The sequence below is a fragment of the Epinephelus moara genome, chromosome 1 (genome assembly GCF_006386435.1).
Source record: "Epinephelus moara isolate mb chromosome 1, YSFRI_EMoa_1.0, whole genome shotgun sequence".
Classification (NCBI taxonomy): domain Eukaryota; kingdom Metazoa; phylum Chordata; class Actinopteri; order Perciformes; family Serranidae; genus Epinephelus; species Epinephelus moara.
Window position 1 is genome coordinate 5,177,882 of NC_065506.1, and position 11,366 is coordinate 5,189,247.

General features: G+C 39.8%; 1 pseudogene; it reads left to right on the forward strand.

The window, feature by feature from the left end:
- Nucleotides 1-11,366, forward strand: part of LOC126407048 (serine/threonine-protein kinase BRSK2-like) — a 221,543-nt pseudogene that overhangs the window by 137,016 nt on the left and 73,161 nt on the right.

The window sequence follows — 11,366 nt, forward strand, 5'->3', positions numbered from 1 at the left end:
GTGTGTGAAAAAGTCTCTGGGCCACTCAGAGGGAGGAGTTGTACAGTTTGATGGCCACAGGCAGGAATGATTTCCTGTGGCGCTCAGTGGTACATCTTGGTGGTATGAGTCTCCCACTGAAAGTACTCTTGAGCCTGACCAGCACATGGTGGAGAGGGTGTGAGACATTGTCCAAGATAGTTCGTAGCTTAGACAGCATCCTCCTCTCTGACACCACCATCAGAGAGTCACACTCCATTCCCACAATGAATGAATAAATATAGAGTGAAAACGCTCATGCATGTGCACCAAGATCCCGCAGTGGTTTTTTTTAGCCGCCCGTTCCCGCCCGCAGCAAAGTCCAAACTGCCCAATCCCGCAATATTTGCGTTGGGTCCCGCGGGACCCAGTCCCAATGCAGCCCTCTAATGTGTAGCTACACTGCAAATTATTTTCAGGAAGTTACACTATGTAACTGTAAAATTTCACAATAAATTACATTATTATCACCTCACGGGCTTTTACTGTGATTTTTAACCAAATTCAAATTCATTTTATTGTGAAATTCGTGCAGGTAAATATTTTAATTTTACATAAGCATACTGCTAACTCACAGTTATATGGAATTAGACTGTGAGATTACAGTCAAATATAGTAATTCTATGGGAGCATACTGCTAAATCACAGTAATCCAATGTACATAAACTGTGAACAGCACAGTGAAATTCAGTAATTCACAGGGACGTACTGTTATATCAGTAACGTAATGGGCTATCATTGGGTTACAGTTGAATATAGTAATTTTATAGAAGCATACTGCTAAATTACAGCAGTATAGTGGCATAACTACTGTGAGATCACTATATACAGCTGTCATTTCACAACAATTTACTGTAAAAAATGATACAGTAATTTACTATGAAAGTAATGCAACTAGTAGCCAGTGATTTACTGTAAATGTACAGTCAAATATTTTACAGTGTACACGTGACATACAGTTATATATGTATTATACTTTGGCTATTTGAGTTCTTCCAGGCGTCTGTAAATCAGTGGATACATTTTTTGAGCGTCACACTGCCTGTAAAGTGACTCTTTTTACTATCAGGATTTAGGCCATTTGGTTCAGTAACATTTGGAAAGTGTAGAGGAGCTGCAAGATTAAATCATTTCATCCCCACTCACAGGGCTGCCAACTTTTCAAAAAACCTTTGAGTGAGATTCAGCGGGGCAGACCACAATTTTGTCGTTTAGGCCTAAACATTTTTACCTATTAATTATTACCTATTAATGTCACAGACAATTATGTTTTAATACTTCATTTTTCTTTTCTTTACCAAATACAACATATAAGAAACTAAATGTAAAGTTTTTTTTTTTTTTTAAGATTATTTTTGGGGGATTTTTCGCGAGAGAGTGGGAGAGTGGGGGAGTGACATGCAAAAAATAGTTGCAAGCCGGAGTCTAACCCGTGACCGCTGCAGTGAGGCATCACATTTACATATGGGCTGCCAGCACTATCCACTACGCTACCGACGATCTTAAGTATAAAATTTAAAAGCTAAGGACTGACTACTTCACAACACACATGCCAACATACCTGGAAGTGAGAAATACAAGACTTGAAATATTTCTTCTTCCTCTTCTTACTAGCAGGAGGGCATCATTTGTCACTGTAGGTAGTAGTAGCCTAGTTATGTAAGGTGGCGCCACCTACCGTACAGGAGTGGAACGACTACTGGCACTTTTGTTTTTCGAGTGAGAAATTGGAGGTGTGGCGTAAGGCCGTGTGAAATCAACCAATTGCATGAATAGCTATGCATTCAGTTCAGCAGAGCGCTACCACCTGACGTAGCCAGCCTGGCCAGCAGAGGTCTGTAGTGTGCCTGCTCTGTGGGCCCAGTGATGCAGAAGCAGATGCAGAATTCCAGGTAATTAAATTTCGCGGAAATAACTCTTTTTGGCTTTAAGCACCACTGAGCAATTCCCATGGGAATTTTTATACATAATCTTTATACATCCATACATGTCACCCACCAGTGGCAACATTGATTAGTTTGGTACAGCACAGTGTATCGTGATAGGTTGTAGGTCTTGAGCAAAAGCAAATGCCACAGTCCTTTTTCTCAATTTTCTCTGGCATGTACTGCAGATTTCAAAAGTATTTGTGTCTTCGACTGCAAAGGCAGCCTGGTTTTATGAAAAGTACATCTTTCCAGCAGTGAGTATTTTTTTTTTTTTTATACTCATTTAATGATTACCAAGGCATGAGTGTGTTGAGAAATGAAAGACATCAAATAGGCTACAACCTTTTAAAAACAGACCATCAAGCTCCACAAGTGAACCAATCCAGAGGTTAAATGTTTGAGTTTTTGTTTCAGCAAGCATCTAACACCATGGGTGTGAAAACTCCCCAGGGCTGTTTAGTGTGATTAACGTAATATAGTTTGTTTGTGTGTGTGTGTGTGTGTGTGTGTGTGTGTGTGTGTGTGTGCTCGTGATGTCTATTTTTGTTAGTCATCCAGGCTGCAAGTTCTGGCTTGAGCCCAGTAAAACCGGCCTGTGATGGCAGTCTCATCATTCTCAGAGTGAAGATGACACTAACATTAGACTGTGTGTCTCCATATTTGCTGTGAATGAGGAGGATCTCTTGAATGTCTTTTGTAACTCATTGTGTTTCTCCTGTGTTTCTCTCCAGGTGGAGCGGGAGATAGCCATCCTAAAACTCATAGAGCATCCCCACGTTTTAAAGCTGCATGACGTCTATGAAAATAAGAAATACCTGTAAGTACATGCTGCATTCACACTGTGAGCAGCCACATCATGAATGTTTTGATTTAAGATTAATTAACGATACAACTTCAGTTTTTGAAAATGTGCCTAAAACAGGTTTAAGCAGAAAAGATACTATGTAAAGAGATATGTGAGTAATAGCTGTCAGTGGATATTTGAAATATTAAGTGATTAAGGCTTTTGTAAAATTCTGCCTGTTTGAAATTTTATTACTGATCTGGTAAATTGCTAGGATTAAAGGATAGTAATTTTAGCCCCACATCACACTGTGTTAACATTTTTCACAGAAATACTAAAAGATAATACAAAATGTAATACTGTTTTTTGATATATATTTTTTGGCCAGGTCATCATTGTAAATGAGAACTGGTTCTCTGTTACTTCTCTGGTTAAATGAAGATAAAATAAATTAAAAAATGAATATGTAGTGACATCAACTTGACCTGACATTAACAAGCAGGTGCCAAAGACCTTACTGTGAAAGACGAAAATGCTCCATAACTTCTGGCTTTGTGATTGAACACAAACATACATTGTTTTAAGATGAAAGTCTTTAATCATCTTAAATTTACAGATTTTTTATTCGTTTGATTGTTTTTGCAGTATTGGTGATTTCCAATAGCTGTGAATTTTTGGTACTTCCCAATCATATCATTACTGTAAAATAGAGATGGGGACTCGAGTCACATGACTTCGAATCAAGTCAGACTCGATTCATGAATTTAATGACTTTAGACTCGCCTGGACAAAATAAAAAATGACTTGCAACTTGTCTTGAACTTTAACAACCGTGACTTGTGACTTTACTTGGACATGAGTCTTTTGACTTGAAAATACTTTCCCCAAGCCCAAAGATTTGAAAGTAGGTTATTTAAAAGTGTGCCACTTTTCAATGGAATACAAACTTAACAGCATGTTTGATCCTCTGAAATGTTAAAGCTAATAGCAAACGAATAATTGGTAACGTGTGGGAAAAAAGTCTTGTCATACAAATGCCAATGAACCACTGAGGCTTGAGGCTGAGATGCTGTTTCCACAAACAGGTCAAAAATCTGTTTTCACTTTGCTTTGAAAAATTGAAAACTGTATGATCACAGTTGATATTCTTTCACACAAAAAGTGAGGAGAGTTCCAGTTTCAGCACAACTTCAGCTGACAAACATGGCTAAGATATGAAAATGATGTCTAAATTATGCCCAGGGCTGTCGACAGCACTGCAGAACACTTTAACTTTTACTGCACCTCTGCTCCATACAGCATGTGTGAGCTCTGGGTTTTTTATAAAGGCACAAGATGTTTTATTGGTCCTCCTCACATTAACCTGCCTCCTGCGACTGTGTAGCTTAAATGTATATGCGTGTTTTATTGTATACATTAATCTGCTGCATGTGGCTGCTGTGCTTCAGTGGCACGGCTTAATGCGCTGTTCAATAATTGATAAAGGCACCGCCGTCATCAAATGGAGCAGGAATTTGTTTTCTTAATGTTGCGAGGACAGGGACGGATGGTCATCATGGATGCAAACAGTTTGCAGTAGAAAATTTCACACTCACAAATCACAAGCGAACACGTTTCTAATTTAAATAGCTCTGACGGGTAAACGCTCGAGCAGATCCCTTAATCTGCTAATAAATCAGTCTGTGGGGAAGATGGGCTGCAGGAGGAGCCGGTGAGGATCAGCGATGTCTCAGAGACGAATGAACAGAGGACAGAGATAAAACATTTTAAACCACATGCGCACGGACCAACACGGTGCAGAGATTTTCTCAAGGATTTACATTAAGCATCCACGTACTGTGGTAACTTCAAAATGTCATAAACACTCTGTGGTTTATGACTCAATCATTTCATTAATGCCTCACTCATTCTGAGGATTGGATGTTTACTCTCTGTGTGGACTCACAAGTGGGATACTACTGAAGTACACATTTTGGGTTCTGTTCCTTATTTACATTTTAGGGGGAAATATTTCACATTTCTTTTTATTCTACTATAGTTACCTGATGACTTTGATCACTTTGCTGATTCTGACTATGCATTCAACTTGAGATAAAATCATTAACTTTTCCTATTGTCACATAAAAAATCTCTTAAACTGTAAAATCTCAGAAACCTGGGGGCTAACAAATCCTGCACATTTGATCACATGTTCATATTTTATTAACAAAACAAAAAAAGTAAGTTAAATTAAGCAAATTACAGACCAAGAAACAGACCTGGACCAGGGCATCAGTAAGCTTCTGGACAGTCTATGGCGGAACTTGGCAGCGTCAAATGCACCGATACATAACATCCCATACATGCCCAACTGGATTTAGGTCAGGGGAGAAACTCTTTCACGCCATTTTTTTTCTGCCATTATTTCAGTCTTTGTCATCTCCTATAGTTGTATCTCAATTGAACTGCTCTACATTGCCTCCATGATCTCCAGGGTATTGCTTCGTTTTTCAAACGCTGAGTACTGATGGAGGGCTCTGTCCTTCTCCATTACTCCATAACTTGAAAGGGTATACCATATAGGGTACACCTCATATGCTACCTTTTTTTTTCTACTTCATTTGACATCTGTCATGTAAATGGAAGTCTTCAATTGTGTAAAATTCCACAGGAGTGTAATATAACTATACTTTAAAACGTTTTTGTGGCATCTCAGCACCACACTGCAAACTCTATCAAATACACCGTGCTGCACTTCACCACACCACAGACTGAATGGGTTTGTAGTTGCTGCAGTCGTGGGCCAATCACACACATTGAATTAATTAATTGAGTATGGATAGCCAGCTCTATGGGTGTACAAGAACTCTTCAGATTTAGACATCTATAAAATTAAAGTAGTTTGGAGGATTTTCTCAACTTGTAGAGCAGCATGCAAACCTTCAACATATATGGTAGAAGGAAATATTTTGTGCCTCAGTACATGTTACTGCTAATACTCGTACTAGTCGACCAAAAGACTTAAGTTCTTCTTTTATTACTGACCATCCTGAACTGTTTTCACTGTCTCCCTGTGCAGGTATCTGGTGCTAGAGCACGTGTCCGGTGGGGAGCTGTTCGACTACCTGGTGAAAAAGGGCCGGCTAACACCTAAAGAGGCCAGAAAATTCTTCAGACAGATCATCTCAGCCTTGGACTTCTGCCACAGCCACTCCATATGGTCTGTTACCTTTTTCGCTCAAATTAGGGAACAGAGATCATACATCATTTTTCAGTTTTTATCATTTACAATGAATAGGCTGTGTTTGGGAAGTTCAGTTGCATACAGCTTTGTATTCCAAGTTTGGTTTGGTTCCTTTAAAATCATATGCATCCTAACATTGCTCTGTCAGTTGCCGTTTTTAGGCACTTAACAGTAAAGATTTTTTTGTAGGTTAAATGGAAAAAGCATCATAGCTGATAATTGCAGGCTCAAACAATATCAGTGCATACACGTGTATTTTAAAGCATTTCTGCTCAGAGGGGCAAAATATGGGTGGGAGCAGTGTCTGAAATCAACTAGAGGACGTCGGACCCTCATGCCACCCTTATGAAATCTGTTTCTGACAGTTTGGTCAGAAACATGCACACCAGTAGCCTGCTGGAGGTAATTTTGTAGGGCTCTGGCAGTGAAATCAACTTTTTAACTCATCAGCCAAGTTGGCTGGTAGATGAAAAAATCCACCGACCAAGCATTTTTTTACAGGCCAAAATAATATATATTGCCTTTTTGTGTCACATATGCATTTGTGTCAGTACATTTCATTGAGATAATAAGGTATTATGTTGAATACAAACTTAAAGAAGAGGCCATATTGAACAACTCATCACCACAGCCTCAGCATGTGAGTAAGTTCCCTCCTGTAAGCAGTGTTGCAGTGTGTATGTCTAGGGCATTTATTGTGAAAGGTAAGAAGGGAAAAAGGGGTGCTAATACAAATGTGGGAGGCAATAAAGAGTTTGCTGTTTTGGTTCAAACTATGGGGCCTCTGTGTTCTTACTTAATTACCTTCTTAAGTATGGGCACAATGCTAGCTAGCAGCAGACCGGCGGCAAGTGATAGTTTAGCAAGATCGGCTGATGTCCTGTACAGTAAACACTGCTACAAAACTGGGATAACACCAAAATGCGGTAGAGACTCTTGGCATAGTTTTTTATTACATGACATTTACCTGCCAGTGTGGCAGATAGACTTCTGAGATTTAGACCCCAAACAGAAAATCTACTCATATTCAGGGTTTGACAGGTGTTAATTTCGGACCCTGGGTGGGAGGAATAGAAATTTACACAAATAGCTGCTGGAACTGATTTGTCACTGCTGAGAGTCTATTGCGTGAGAGCAAACTACATCTGATATCTAATAATCCATGAGCCAGCACCTCAAATTGTAATGAAGTCTAAAAATAGCACATGGGATAAGTTACCTTTCAGGGCTTTGTGCCAGAAATCTTCCATTTTAATCCAAACCATCATCTTTTTCATAAAACTTGAAGGCAAACTTCTTCCAACAGCCAGGGCCGTCGCAACCGGACAGGCAAACTAGGCAATTGCCTAGGGCCCCGAGCTGGAAGGGGGCGCCCCGAGCTGGAAGGGGGCCCCCAGAGACGGCTGACATTGGTCCATATCAATGACAATATGATGCCTCCAAGGTGCCTCTTGCCTGGGGCCCCCAGCTGTTTCAAGTGTCTTGAAACAGCCCTGCCAACAGCCATAAAACATAGATTAACGGCAACATTATATAATAAAAGAATCAAATTCAGCTCAGTGATAACTGTCAAGAGTCATAAAAAAAACCAATCGGTTTTTTTTTGCTACTCACTCATTAGCTTAGGCACTTTTACATTGCAGGAAGTTTTCCTCTACTCATAGCTTAACAAATTACATGCATTATTTCTGCTTATTTCTAGTCGCTGCATCTCCCAACAGAACAGCACGGTTGAATTTCAGCCTGCATGCACAGTTTTTCAGACCAGTATTAATGGAACAGAGCAGCTAATGTTGCTGCAAGATGTTAGTAGAGTGATATGCCTGGCTCAGCAGGTACGTCCATCTCGTAGCAGCACGGTCTACAGGCGGCATGCATTTTGTCTGTTGACCTGTATTTTCTCTGGAATTGAAAATATTTCCACACTGCTGATTAATTCCAGAGTAAATAACATTATCCTCATCACCTTTCTCTTGGCTGCTTCCCATCATCTGCCTGGTGCTTTTTGACGGTGACACAGAATTTAAAAAAAAAAAGGCGTTACCTAAAGATGATGATACGGATCGATGTGTGATATTCGATCATTGATCATTGGATCTATTTATTGTTACACCCCTACCAGATATGTGCAACTTGCGACATCAATTTGCTTAGCTTAGTACATAGTTAGTGCTTATCCTCCATAGTATAAAATAAATCCACTATAGAAATAGAAAGATATAAACTCAGGCAGCACCTACAATAGTTTGCTTTCTAAGAATTGTATATAAAGAGTTATTCCTAGAAGCACTGGAGTGTTTGATCAGTTTTGATGGCTGAACAACAGGTTTCCCCCTGCGTGCCTCCTCTTCAGCCTCTTTCCTCATCAGCCGTAGCCGGGGGCGACTTTAGAGGCTCCAGCTCCTCTTGATCTCTTTTCATCTCTGAGAGCACCTTTAGTTCTTCAACACATGGCTGCAGCACTGTGTATCTAAGAGCAATTGCACATCAAAGAAGTCATGCCACTGACTCTCAGATTTAGTTGTCAAGTGTTTAGCTTTGAAGGACGAGATTTATTCTGAACTTTGTGTTTTATAGAGGAACCAAGGAGATACACAACTAGAGTTAAACTCTTATCTACTGGATTCATATCCCTTAGTTATTTTGAGTAAAAGGGTACATCTGATACTGATTTGGACCTCCTTTACACTGGGAGTGCATCAGTTCTTGATGATTGAACTGTAATAAAGTAACCTTTACCACAGAAAACGCAGTGTAGGTGTAAATGCTTTCAGGTCTAATTGTTTCTCATTTCACCCACACCACCTCCACAGGTTGAAGCATAAAAAGCAAAGTGCCTACACATGTCAGGAGCTGCTGTATTAAAATGTTATTTTACATGAAACTCCAATGAAGAGGCAAAAGCAAAATGGTCATCAGGTTTGCAAAAAGAAAGCCTGGCCAATTCACACTCTGAGCAAGAAAGCAATAATACCCATGAGCCCAAGTTGTCCTGACTTGTGCAAATGATTTTATTACAACACAAATCTTTAGTACAGAGTGCATACATGAGTATGACCTCACACCAAGAAACCTTACTTCGTCTTTACTTACATCCTTCCGCTGTTTTGTGTGTCACCCATCATATGAGATATCTAAATAGGCTCTCACAGTGTCTCCATTGACAGGATTGAACCAGTTTGCACACATGTGATTAGCAAACACAGCACATCATCAAGATTTGTCGAGTCATGACTACCAGATGGCTTGCGGCTCCCACACAAAGTTGGCCACGAGTGTTAACCTAATCATGGCCCAGAGAAACCATCCATTGTCCTCACAGGATGTCACACATTCTTATACTTAATCAATTTCTCTACCACAGTCCATTTATTTTTCTACCACACAAATGGATTACCAGGATGTCAGTGAAGGGAAACAAGTGAGACGTTATCTAGAAGTGCAGAGTCAATGATGTCTTTACCTTGCAAAACTTCTTCTGTCCCAGAATTGTTCCAGAGGAGAACAAGCTGTTTTAGATAAGAGGTTGAAATACCTTTTAAAAACCTACAGGAAGTCCAGTTGTCTTTGACTCTAGATATCCTACAGTATGACCTGGATGTCACAGACAAGTAAGACTTGGCATTTTTTGTAGAGATTTTCAAGGGTCCAAAAGTTTGGTCTGACCCCAAACAGCCCTGTGGGAAACTCTCCTGAACTTGACATGTATAAATGTATTTTCCAATAATGAAATGATTTGCTGCACAAAGCATGCTTGGATACCTGTGATGCAGACCAAGCTGACAATTTGAAACATTTAAGTGGTTCTTACATCAAGACAGCCAATCAAGCTGCAGCCACAAGCACAGCAGTGCAGGGCGGATGCGAGTTTATGCGAATTGGTAGGCTATAGTGGGCATGCACTGTATGTGACAAAAAAGGGAGTCACACTCCAAGAGTAAGAATTTAGTTTTTGAAGTTAAAAAATAATTACAGTACTTTTCTAGCTGGACCCTATTTTCCCATGTTTTTGTGTCTAACTGATTAATGGGGACAATTTTTGATATTGGTCTAGTATTGAGTGAGAGTGCTGCAGCTGGGAGCAGCGAAACAGACTATGTAACGTTCATGGAAAATTGTAATTTTAAGTGTCTGACAACAATTTAGAAAGGATCCCAACATGGATAGATCTTTTATGAAAGAGTAAAATCCTTTTTGTTTAACCAGAAACAGCCCTGAAATTGCTATCGCCAAACCCACCCACCCATCACCAATCCCAGTAATTTTATAATCATAAAATCAATTCATTGAAAGTCGACAGAAACAAAATAAAACTAACAAAAAAATGTCTTTGTTTTTCTTTCCACTGTTTCAACAACACCCAACTCTGATTTGGTTGAACCCTTAATCCACACAGATAGATGTGAAAGTTTGCTGGCTCTAAACATGCTAAAATTACTATTAATTCAAATGGAGTCTGGTGTGTTTGGCAATGGAGATTTCGGGAGCTGCTTCTGGTTTAAAAAAATCTTTAACACAATGATGATTTATCTCTGGAGGGATCCTTTCCAAACTGTAATTAGTCAATTAGAGTGACAGTCTGAGCCTGTCAGTGACAAAAACAAGGACTGTTAGTGGGCGTACAGTGAAGGTGCTCAAATGCCCTGAGTGGTTACATTGCAACCTGCTTTGCAACCCTCTCACTCAATACTGGTATAATTTCAAAAATTGTTGTTCCCATTAATCAGTTAGACACAAAAACATGGGGAAATAGGGTCCAGGTTGAAGAATATTAAAGTTACGCTGTAAGCTTCAAAAAAATTACATTTTTCACTCTTTGTCTTATGCTTTCCTTCTTGGTGTCCTCCAGCCACAGAGATTTGAAGCCTGAGAACTTGTTGTTAGACGAGAAGAACAACATCAGGATAGCAGACTTTGGCATGGCGTCTCTGCAGGTCGGGGACAGTCTGCTGGAGACCAGCTGCGGGTGAGTAAAACAAGGCACAACAAGAAATTCTCAGGTCTTAACACTTGATTCCCAAGTACTACTCTGGTTTTAAATCCTAACCAGTGCACTCTTTGGGTCTCATTCATGAAAAGTGAGTAAATCTGTGTGTAGATTTGCACATAAAAGCCTACTCTACTAAAAACCTACTCTGGATTCAGGAACGCCGCGGGAAACTCAGATTTGATCGTAAACACGTGTGTATGATCATGAATGCCAATCCATCGTAAAGTGACAGCGTGCTCCCGGTAATCAGGAATTAGCATAAATCCCCGCCCATGAATATCCAATTACCACCATATAAGGAGGTGCAGGTGCATCCAGTCGACCTGTCAGTCATGGCGCAAACAAAGAAAGAGAGAGAAAGAAAAAATAATTTTTCCGAAGCGGAGATCGAAATAATTTTGGGTGAAGTGGACTTAAGAAAAA